This window comes from Camelus bactrianus, chromosome 9, assembly GCF_048773025.1.
Source record: "Camelus bactrianus isolate YW-2024 breed Bactrian camel chromosome 9, ASM4877302v1, whole genome shotgun sequence".
NCBI lineage: Eukaryota > Metazoa > Chordata > Mammalia > Artiodactyla > Camelidae > Camelus > Camelus bactrianus.
In genome coordinates this window covers 74,897,771-74,909,772 of record NC_133547.1, presented here as the reverse complement: position 1 = coordinate 74,909,772, position 12,002 = coordinate 74,897,771, and positions in this window count along the sequence as shown.

The window sequence follows — 12,002 nt, the reverse complement described above, 5'->3', positions numbered from 1 at the left end:
AAGAAGCCTCACCCTTAACGGGAAAGATGAGACGAATGGACACAAGGACACTTGGGAGCCATTCAAGGCAATGTCAGCCCAGAGGCCGGTCCACCCAAAATCCAAGAGGGCTTAGTGTCCGGGTGGAGCTTGGAGGCCTGGGGAAATCAGGAAAGGCTTCCTGGAGGAGAGTGGCTCTATGGGGCAGGCATGATGTGGGGTGGGGGTGGGGATGTGGAGGGTATAGGGGGATGGGATTCTAGATGTCAAAACAGATGAATCGGGGGGCCCGGGTTATGCCTCTGCCACCCCACAACCCCGACCACACTCAGCCCTCTGTGTTTTTCTTGTCTCCCCCACCCCCACCCCCAGCAAGTAGCCTATGAGCTCCTGCAGGCAGGGACATAGGAAACGCTCAATATACGCTTGCTGGAAGAACGGATCAAGGAATGCATGGCAGGCAGGGTCAACCAGCTCTGTCTTTTCACTATTGCACATCTACAGAGGAAGATTCAGACTGGAAGGGAAGGTGGGGGCGTTTTTTGGTCCTTGTGGTTGACCCCAACCTCCTTTCTGCCCCTAGGTGATTAGTCTAAGCCAATCTTTTTTTTTTCTTACTACATTTTGGTTTTAGTATTTATAACATAACCAAATAAGAATTTTTAAGCTTGTAAAGTTATTCTTTTGGTATTATACATTTGGGTTCTTTTTCTTCTCTTTTTTTGATCTTCTTCTCCCTCCATCACTACTCTATTCCTCCTCTCTCTCTTCCTCCTCCTCTTCAACAAATTCACAGAAAGTAGGAGGCCTTCTTTATTAATTGCGTTCTTGGTCTAAGCCAGTTTTGGTAGTCATCCCCTTTGCAGTGATTGGCTCAGGGAAGGTCACATAACCCTATTCTGACCAATGAGACATGGAGGGAAGTCTGCTGAGGGGCTTGTGTGATGTCATGATGGCTGCCATCTTGCCACCAGGCTGAGGACCACAGAGCACAGACACGGGGAGAACCCAGGTCCTGGAGGATGTCATTGAGTTACCACTCACGTAGTACCTGGCAGCTACTCAGCATCTGCACTCCAGTGGTTTGGCTTTTCTCGGGAGAAGATCCTGAGATGAGGATTTGAGAGCAAGTGTTTATTTTGAGGTGCTTCTGGGAAGTGCTGGCAGGGCATGAGGAGTGAGACAGGGAAGGGAGGCAACTGTGGACAACCAGAGCTTGCTACTGCGGGGAACCCATGTGGACTGCCTCTCAGAGTTACCTACCCACAGAGCAAAGGAGCTGGGGTATTGATCCTCCCATTCCTACCAGTCATTAGTCGAGGGCAGCTCCAACTCTACTGTGCTAGCTGGCTACACAGAGCCTTCCACAAGGAGTCACGGGTGCAGGCAGTTGGAAAATGGACTAGCAGACACAGAAGTACTTCATCCAGGGGACTCAGGCCCAGGTGCTGGCGTTGTGTGCTCCTTGAGGTTTCTGTTGCTAACAGCATCTTAATCCATGCCAGGTGATCGTGGAGGGCCTCAAAGGAAAGGGGGAGGGGTTTGAACATTTTCCTGGGAATCCATGAGCAGCCATTCAAGGTTTTGGGGAGTGCCATAATGACAATGAGAACGAGGGTTGCGGGTGGTGTGGAAGGCACCTGGGACTTCTCTAAAGACACTGGGCATCTGCTTCTACCTGACATCCTGCCAGCATCTTAGTGGATTTCAGCACTCACCTGGATCCAATCTCTAAATTTTGTAAACTAATCCCCTCCCGGGAACAACCTCCTTTTTCTCCTGTCTTCAGCCACCCACTCCTGAGTCCCACTGGGGACCCAGAAGTGCCCCACCTCAGAAGCCACAAAAACTATCACCTTTCTCTGTCCTCACTCCTGTCCTTCCCACAGTCCCTCCTGGTTCCTCCCAAGATACCAGCTCCCTTTCACTCTCTCATCTTCACTTCCTGCTTCCTCTACCACAGTCCGTGGTCTGGATTTCCACTATTCTCTGTCAAATGCCCTCAACTCCTTCACTTCTGTCTTTCTGTACACCCTCCACCCACCATCTGCCAACTCTGGAAAAAGTAAAGAGCTCAGGATCAAGGGCTCTGGGGTCAGACAGACAATTATCATTATATCCCCACCAAGTTGTCCCTGACTTTTTTGTCCCTAAATCCAGTGGGAATTTCAGTTGCTACCTCCCTTGACTTCTTGGCTGTATTTCATGATAGTGCCCATATCTTCCCTTTCAGAACACCCTTCACCCTTGGATTCTGTGCACAGGCTGCTAGTTGCTCCCCTGTGTCCATCCTCCCTTTCTTCTTGGTAATGGAGTCACTCGTTTTGAGTTCAACAATAAAGACTACAGTTCTCAGTCTATTTTGCAACTAAATTCTAGTCAGTGTTATGTGCTGTGTGGCAGCTCCTGGGAATCTTCCTTAAGAGATTGCTTGTTCATTCCCATCATTTCTTTCATTCTTCAACCCTTCTTCCATTCTGCTGCCTGGAAAGCAAATATGATGGCTGGAATTGCAGCCACCATTTTGGACCATGAGGGGAAGACCAATACCCCAGAGATAGTGGAGTGGCTGGAAGAAGCCTGTATCCCCAGTGGTTTAGAGGAACAGGGCTTCTATTCCAGACCTGGACATCTACATTTAGACTATTAAGTGCAGAGGAAACCAACTTCTCACTGGTTTAAACTGCTCTCACTTGCAGCCAAACTAAATCCTAAGTGAAATCACTCTCCTGACATCAAGCTCTGTTGGATTTTCTCCAGCCTCTCTGAGCTGCTTTTAGCACCAGCTTTGCCTAATCCTCCTTTAAAAATTGCAGCATTGAAACTGGGTACATGGGACCTCCCTGTACTATCTTTGCAGAATCTAAGTATTCCAAAATAAAAAGGTTTTAAATAGTGGCATTGCTGTCATCTCGGTCCTGGCCCCCTTGTCGTCTCCGTGGACCCACTTTCTGGGATCTCATTCACTGCCAGGGCCTCAGTGAACATCTCTAGGCTGTTGACAAGGAGTTCCAACTACATGCCCCCAAAACAAATTACTCCAAACTTATTCTAAGTTTGTCTAAACTTATGTCTAATAGACAAGACAATCCACCCAGTAGCTCAGGCCAGAAGCCTGGGTGTCCTCCTCGACTCCCCCCTCACCCCTAATTCAATTACTGAAAATTTTTAGTTCTATATCCTCAAGAGATTCCACTTCTACCCAACCCCCTATCCCAGCTGCCATGACTCTGGTGGAGCCTGTCCGCTGTCCCCTGGCATGGTCACCTCCTCTTTTAGTCTCACTCCCTCCCATCAGTCCCCAAGCTGCAGACAGAAAGTGCTTTTTCAAACACCAAGCTGACCATGACACTATCCTAGTGCAAACCCATCCTGTTGCCCTCGGGACAAGGACCCGTCCCAGACCAGCAGACCAGGCCCTCAGTCAGCTGCCCCTGCCCATTTCCCGTCCCTTCCTGTCTCCCCTCTGCCCTGCCACATTGCACCCCCGGATGGTCATTGAATGGGAGAGCCTTCTGCTTCCCCTTCCTTCCCAGAAGAGGCTGCTCCTTCTCCCTGCAAAGCCTATTCTTAACCCTGTGCTTAGCCTGGGCTCCCCAAGTCAGAGCCTGAGACAAGGACGTGAGGCCAGATCATGTCTGAGTAGAGTGATGCCCGGAAGAGGAGTGAGGGAGCAGGAGAGTGAGATGCAAGGTGACAAGCTGACTTAAGGATGTGCTGCCAAGGCTGCCCCTGGAGGCGGTGGACCTCTGGGATGTGTACAGAGCGCTCCCAAGTGTCCACCTGCAGGACGAAAGGCTGCAGTGTTCACAGGTCCCAGCCTGGTGCTTTTCCGTGGATGTTGACTTCTCCTCACTTCCATGCTGTGTGCTTGCAAGCAGGCTCCTGGGGGACCGCAGAAGGCCCTGGGAATTTGCAGAAAGACAAGGGACAGCAGAGAATGCAATTCTGCCTGCGTAACATGAGTCTGTGCTTGCTGGGCTGGCCCCAGCAGCCCCAGCTGAGCTGCGCACGGCTGCAGGCCTGCGGTTCCTCTGCCCCACTCCGCCTGCAAGAACTGGCTCCTCCACCAAGCCCTCCCTGACCCCCAAGCCTGGGGCAGGTGCCCTTCCTGGGCCTCCCACACGTCCCCAAATCACAACAGCTTGTCTGTAAACTAAGGCATAAATGAGATGAGGTGAGATGGCTTAAAATAAGGCTGTGGAAACGAAGTTGGAGCAGAGGGAGTGAACTGTAGAGGTGACTTAGATTTATAGAAAGACACTGCCCATTTAATCCTCATGACAACTTTATGAGGTAGGTTTTCTATCACGTCCATTTTACAGATGGGGAAGGTAAGGCTGGGAGGTTATACAATTTTGCTAAGGCATTTGACCCAATCAGGTTGCAAAACTTGTGCTCTGTGACATTCTTTTCCTCTCTCTCTCTCTTGACTTCCTGCCTCCCTTCTTTCCCTGAGCATCTCCTGACCATCCAAGATGCAGGGGCCACAGTGGGCATCACAACTGCTCCCATCTCGTTGGTTGAAGCAGGTCACATGGCCAAGCCCAAAGGCAATGGAGCAGGAGAGCACCCTCCATGCTAAGGGGACATGGAGAATGGAAATCCACGGGACGAAAGTGCCAGCTATCACACCTGCAGACAGGGTGAGGCCACTCTTGGGGGTTAGAAAAGCTGCAGATTTTGCTGCCGACCTGCTCTGCAGTCTTGAAGAAATTATTTTTCTGTTGTGGGTCTCAGTTTTCCCACCTATGCAATGGGGTTAGTAATACCATATGTGCTTGGCTAGTGTGACTGGAGCAGGTGGGTTCCATGGTGAGGACCAGGGCTACACACAGTGATTCAGAAGGTGACAACCCCAGTTTCCTCACTACATCACCCCCTACATATACACATATTGATTTAAATCCACTTTAATCTGGCCTGGGGTCCAGCTGGACCAGGTTCCATGGTGGCAGCCACCCAAGCCTTACCTCCACCACTATCTTTTGGATGACACACCTGCTCAGACAGCCCAGTGTGATGCTCTAGAGGGCTGCAGTGGCTTCCAGTGGTGATGGAGGGTGGGGCTGGGGGTGAGGATGGGGTGGGGGTTGTTGAGGTGGCCCAGAGGACAGGCAGGCCTTCCCATAAACAGTCAGCCAAGAGTCACGTGCCGCCGCCAACGGGTGGCTTCAGATGCAGGGATTATGAAGAGAATACAATTTCCTGATAAAATAGAAGAAGCGATTAAGTTAATGAAGGATCATTTTGCTGGTTTGAAAACGATAATTAATAGACATTAATTGTATATTTAGAAGTCTAGCGTGGCGTGGGCTCGGGAGCCGGCGTCAAACACAATGACACCATAAGCGCTGCGTAATGAAGAGGGGGCCCAGATGGTCCTCAAAGCCCATAACGAGAGCTTTGCGAGGGGCTGCTGTAATGACGAAAGATGCCACTCGCTGCTCTGCTCTTCCTTCAATGGCATCTTTTCTGAGATGATGCTTATCATTTGTACTTTCATCTTCAGTTAAACAGCATATGGCCCCGGCTGATTAAAACCCCCTCCTGGTTTTAATCAGCAACTCAGGATCAGGTTTCTAATGGTGGTGGCCTTGCTGGTCCCGTGGTAAGCTTTTCAACCACATCTAAGTCTGGAGAAAGGGCGGAGGGGGCTGAGGGGCTTGGCGCTGACCCTGTCCATGGCCCGGGTGGTGGGAGAGCTGCTATGGCCCTTCTGAGACAACCTGAGCCAGGAGCTGGCTCCAGGGATGCCTCGGAGTTCAGGCTGGGCCGCCTCAAGTTGTTTTTCAGGGGACCAAGTTGGCTCGAGGACAGGCACGGCCAACCTTTGCTTTGGCTGGGAGGCTGGGCTCTCATATCCCCTCCTTATAGTTAAGCGTGAAAGCTTGAGGGAAACTCTGCAGGGGCCACTCACCCAGGGAGGTCTGAAGAGATCAGGGCCACTGAAGAGACTCGAACAGTGGGATCAGACTGATGGTGTTTGAATCCGTTACACTGCCATGGCTGTGAGGCTTCCCCAGTATGAGACTCACTTTTCTCACGGTGATAGGACAACTTCTGTTCCTCTTCTATTACTCCAACTACAGATGAGGAAACTGAGGCTCAGTCAAGGGTTGAGGGCCAACTAAACTTAGTCAATGAGTCAGGAAGGATGGTGATGCAGTCACAAAGGGGAGGGCACAGACATGGGGGCCTGGGGAACTTTGATGAGGGTCTGTTTGATCTTCTACACCCGCCCCCACCCTCCTGAGCTCCTCAAGGACCGGGACCAAGCCTGTCCTTTCATGGTGGTGGGGCCCCTGCTGTGCACGGCCTGGCTCTAAGTCATTCCTCAATAGGTGTTTGGTGAGGGAAGGAGTCATCCCGCGGAGGTGGCAGAGTGGACTGCAGCTGGGGGTGTCTGACAGGTCTTCCGGTGTCTCCCAGCCCCCTTGCAGCTACCCGGGGCCACAGGCTGTTTCTGGCCAATGGACAGAGTGGAAGTGGCCTGGCATTTGTGGTCTCCTATGCATCCTGGTCTCCATCATGTCCCCAGACTGACAGCCTTCCCTCCCACTGATTCCAGGGACTCCTTACCAAGTAGATAACTGGGGAGATGCATGAAATGTGAGTTTCCTGTGACAAGTCTTCTTCCTGGCCTCTAGGGCTGACTGGATATGGCTGTCCCTTTGTCCTATGAAGCACAGCTCCTCAGAGATTTGAAGGCAGCTATATAACCAGGACTCTTTTGGTTGCAAGTGACAGAATCCTTAACCTGGCTTAGCCTAAAAAAGGATAGATTGGCACTTGAAAGATTCAAGAAATTGATCTAAGGCCTTCAGGCATGGCTGAATCTAGGAGCACAATCAATGTCATTATTTGCCCTCACTTACTCTTATCTAGTGCTTGTTCTCCGTCTCTCCTAGCTGCAAGGTGGAGGATTAAGTGCCAAATGTGTGTCGAGATAAAGAAATGAGAGTAGGAGTGTCAGATGTTCCTGGTCCCTGCTGCCTCAGTCCCTGAACCTGTAAAATGGGACTTTCATGTTCAAGAAGTGTGATACAGGTTGCAGGAGTCACTGGGCTGGGAGGACGTTTGATCCATTCGTCTGGGATGTCCCTTGGGTGGGAAGACACCCAGGCAGAGACAACCTCAGAGGTGTGATCCATCTCAGGAATGCTCCATGTGGTATCCTACTTGAGCAAGCCTCAGTTTCCATATCTGGACTGCGCCCTCTAGCAGAAAGTCTTCAGTGTTAGTGTATGATGAGCCTGAAAGGTGCTGAAATTGCGTGGGGCATGGAGGAAATGGTATTTGTATCCTTGGGCATAGGGAGGGAGGTGCTTGAAGACACATGTTCAGTTGATAAGAGATGATCATGAAATAACCATCTTTTGTCACAATGAAAAGAAAAACCTCAACAGGTAAAGCAGAAAAGGGAGTTTATTGCTTTCATATTCAGGTGCGGTTTGATCTAGGAGCTTAAGATCATCAGGGGTCAGTGTTCACTTCTCCCCCCATTCTGGGGCTCCATTTCCTTAGTCCCTCTTGGCCAAACTCCCTGGCAACTCCAGGCTTGCATCCCTCCCCCACCGAGGCCAGCCCGAATTGCTGTCCTCTCTCCTAGTAGTCAGTTGAATTGGAGCCCCAAGATTGCTTCTCTGTAGTTCTGATTGGCTCCCATGCTCACCACAAGACCAACTGCCAGGGCCAGGAGAATACAAGGTTCCACTCAGCCAGGTCTGAATCACACACACAGCCGAAAGCTGAGGCAGAGCCAACACCTCTTGAAATAGTAGTGGAGGAAGGGTGGTTATTCTAAAGGAAAATTTGGGATGCATTGCCCAGGAGAAGGGAAAATGCATGCTGGGAGGCCCACCCAACTGATGTCAACCACTGGTGCCAATTATCAGCCTGCCTGAGGTCCTCTCCTCCATCCCTGCCTGTAGCCTGTACGTTTCTCTCTGCACTCACCCCCGGAATCCTAAAGGCCACCCAGCCCAAGAAGCCCTGCAATGCTTCTTCCCTCAGGAGAAAGGAAGGAGGCGGCCACCACGTTGTCTCATTAGTCTCTCTGACATCTTTTGTCACCTATCAGGGGAACAAGCAAGTGCTTTGATCATGGCAAAAGGAGAAACAGTATTTAAAATGCGGCGTGTGAAGATTTGCTGAGCAGAAGGTGGGAAAGGCAGTCGGTGGCAGTTTTCAAAGCAGAAACATGATTTCCAGTCTCCAGCTTGGCTTGTCGGAGGATTGTTAAGGAGGATTCGCCTGCAGCTTGGGTTATTAAACGGACCAGGAGCCCTGAGTTTGGGGAGGGGGTCCCCAGGGAACTTGGTGGAAGAGAGTTTCTGGGAGGAAAGCGCAACCCAGCCTTAGATTCATCATGAATTGCAGTCCGTTAAGGCTGAATGGTCAGCTGGAGGAGAGCGCTGGGCAGGGAACCCAGAGACCTGGCCTCACCACCGGCCCTGCGTGGGGCTCCAGACATGCCCCCACCCCCAACTCTGGGCCATTCTTTCAGGGTCTGGACCGGTATTCAGAATCCCTTCTTCTTTTTCTCAGGATCTCCTGCAATTTCCCCCATATCCACCTGGCCGTTATGCACAAAGATTCCCCTATTCCTAACTTAAATGCATTTAATTTAATAGGCACAATTTATATCACCAACATAAATGGGAAAAGAATGAAACAGTATCAGGTCCAGAGGAAGAAAAGTAACCATAAAAATAAATACAGGGAAAAGCAACACATCATTAAATTCGAGCTAGACACTCTTGCCCACAGGACGTGATAAGAGAAGAGAGCCCCCTCTTTGTTAAAGGCAAAGGCTGACAAGAGTAGGGGAGGGGGAGGGGAGGCTTTCTCCAGGCTGTAATTTGAAGGTGAGAAAGGGGATTTACGTCGTCGGACTCTGGGGTTCAGGCGGTTTAAAGGATGAGATCACTGGGTGGGCTGCACTTCTGCTCTGGGAGAGACTGGACCCCATGAGCCAGAGGCCACTCCCACTGCTGGCATCCAGGTGTGCCCCTGGCCATCCAGGTGTGCCCCTCAAAGTGAGTTCATCATATTGGTCCCTGAGTTGGGGTGTGGGGGGGGAGCAGGGAGATTCCTGCAGCCTGCCTCCCCTGCCTCCCTGCCGGACCTGTCCCCGCCCCCCCACCTCCGCAATCTCTCCCTTTCTGATTCTCTGCATAAGCTTGGGTGGAGTCCTGGCCCAGACTCTCAGTAGGAGATTAAGCGGGGAGTGCAGGGCACAGGGGTATGCCTCCCCCAGTGGATGCTGTGGCATCATTCAATAATTAGTTATTGAGTGACTTCTATCTGCCAGGCACCAGAACAGGCCAGGCACAAAATGAAATCGTGGGATCCCTTTTCAAAAAGTATTACAAATTTCAGAAAGAGGAAGTAGGGGAGGGATAAATTAGAAATTTGGGATTAACAAATATACACATTACTATATATAAAATAGATACACAACAAGGACCTACTCTAGCACTGGGAACTATATTTAATTTCTTGTAATAAGCTACAATGGAAAATAATCTGATAATATATGTATATATGTATAACTGAATCGTTTTGTTGGACACCTAAAACTAACATTGAAATCAACTATGTTTCAATACAAAATAAAATAAAAAAAAATAATTTCAGGACAGTGACAACAGAGCATTAAGCCAAGTGCAGGGCCCTTGTAGATATGGGGCTCCGTGCGGCTGCAGAGGTCACACACCAGTGACGCCAGCCCTGCCAGACATTCTTCTGGGTGCCAAGGGCAGGTGAGCTGTGCCCCACAGGGACCCACACTTAGAGGCAAAGAGGGACAGTGAGCAGACCTCAAGACGATTTCTCCTGGGATATGAGCCATTAAAGAGATAAGTGGTAGGAGGAAGAAGAGCAGCGGGTCACCAGGGAGGTCCTCCCGCAGAGCTGTGGGAAAAGTATGCCAAGCAGATGGACCATTTGGCGGTTCTGAGGTTCAAGGGGATGCGGCGGAGGGGAGAGGGCAGAAATGAGGCAGGGGAAGTGGTCTGGGGCCAGACAGGCCAGTTGTGTAGAGGAGGGGAGGAGCTGGATCTCCTCACGCCTGGTACCTGCGAATGTGACCTTATTTGGAAATAGGTTCTTTGCAGATGTGATCAAATTTAGATGAGGTCATACTGGATCCGGGTGAGCCCTCATCCAATTACTGGCGTCCTTAGAAGAAGAGGGAAATGTGGACACAGTTACATACAGAGGAAGTTCCGGTGAAGGCGGAGGCTGAGATTAGAGGGATGCAGCCACAACCAAGAAATGCCAAGGATGCCAGAAGCCACAAGAAGCCTTGAGAGAGTCAGGGAGCAGGTTCCTTGTCACACCCTCAGAGGGAGCACGGCCCTGCTGACACCTAGATTTCAGACTTCCGGCCTCCAGAACTGTGAGGTAGTAAGTTTGCTTTAACTACCCGGTTTGTGGTAATGGGAGACTAACACAACTTACCAGCAGAGAAACTGAGGCCCAGTAAGTGGAGGGGCTGGCCCAGGGGCAGCCCGTGCTCCACCCAAGCGACCAGGACTGGAATCGCGCCCCCTCCCTCAGGAGCCAGCCCGCTGAAAGTCCGGCTGAAACCTGGAGGCTCTGCGCGCTGCTTATTTCATGCGCCTTATTTTTTTTAGGAGTTTTGGTTTCACTGCCTTCTGCTGATCGGCCTGAGGAGGTGGAGCGGGGGCGACGAGAGGGCCTCCTTCCGCCCCTTTGGGTCTGTGCGCTGCGGGAAGAGGATGAGGGAGCAGAAACTGAGAAGTGAGATTCCGAATCCCAAGTGAGGGTCATGGGGGAACTCCAAACAAGGGCGGTGGGGAGTGGCGGTTAAGAAGCAGCGAAGGATCAATGCTTTCCCAACAAATCTCTTTCTTTTAAGCATAATTTCAACCCCCTTCGAACGATTTTTCAAAGTCGGGGCTTTTTCTTTTGAGAGAAACACTCAATTTCCCTCCTGTTTAATGCCTCTTCTCCAGCACAGCCCGGGAAGCTTTCGGAGCCTCCAATGCGGCAGCGCTATCTGCTGGCCGTTTTTTAAACTGCAGTATTAGATGCTCCCTCGGTCCCGCCTCCATCCAGAAGTGACACATGGAAAGGGAAAGAAGAAAACCAAAAATCAAAAAACACAACATTTTCACAACCTTGGGCACAATAAAAATGACCAGTAAGCCCATGAAAAATGTCCATACGCACCAGAAACAAGGAGATGTACATTAAACCATGGATACCACTTATCACTATCACATTGAAAACAGTTTTAAAATGTCAACATCCAGTGTTTTGGAAGGCTCAGGGAGGAGTGGGTTAGTATAGACTCTCTCTGGAGAGAGAGAAATTAATATCAAAATCATTAAACGTGTTTACGATTCAGAAAAACCACTGCTAGAAACTGCCTTAGAAAGCACAAATACAAAAGAGACATTGGATCAAGGCATTTGCTACAGCGCTGCCTGTAGTGAGGAAAATTTGGAACAAACAGAACAGTTAAAATAGCAGTGGCACATATGTCAAAATACAACGTTATTAAAAACAGCGTGGAAGTGCTGTACACCGGAAACTAATACAACTTTGTAAATCAACTGTACTTCAATTAAAAAATAAATAAATAAAACAAAAAATGGATAAATTATCCAGATAGAGAAAGAATGAATTCGGAAAAAAAAAAAAAAACTATACACCGAATAGGCCTGACAGACATATACAGGACATTCTATCCAATAGCACCAGAATATATGTTCTTCTCAAGTACACATGGAATATTTTGTAGGATAGATAAAAAAAAGTACCCCTCTAAAAAAATAGCATGGAAGAATATTATATATTCTAGGAAGATGCTCATGATTATAGATAAAGTTGAGTCATTCTCTAATCAGACTAATTCATCACATTCAGTGTAGTATAATGGTGGGTACATTTGTCCAAACTCAGGATGCACAACACCAAGGGTGAACCCTAATGTAAACTGTGGACTCTGGGCAACAATGACATTATCAGTGGAGAGAAGGGTATAGCTC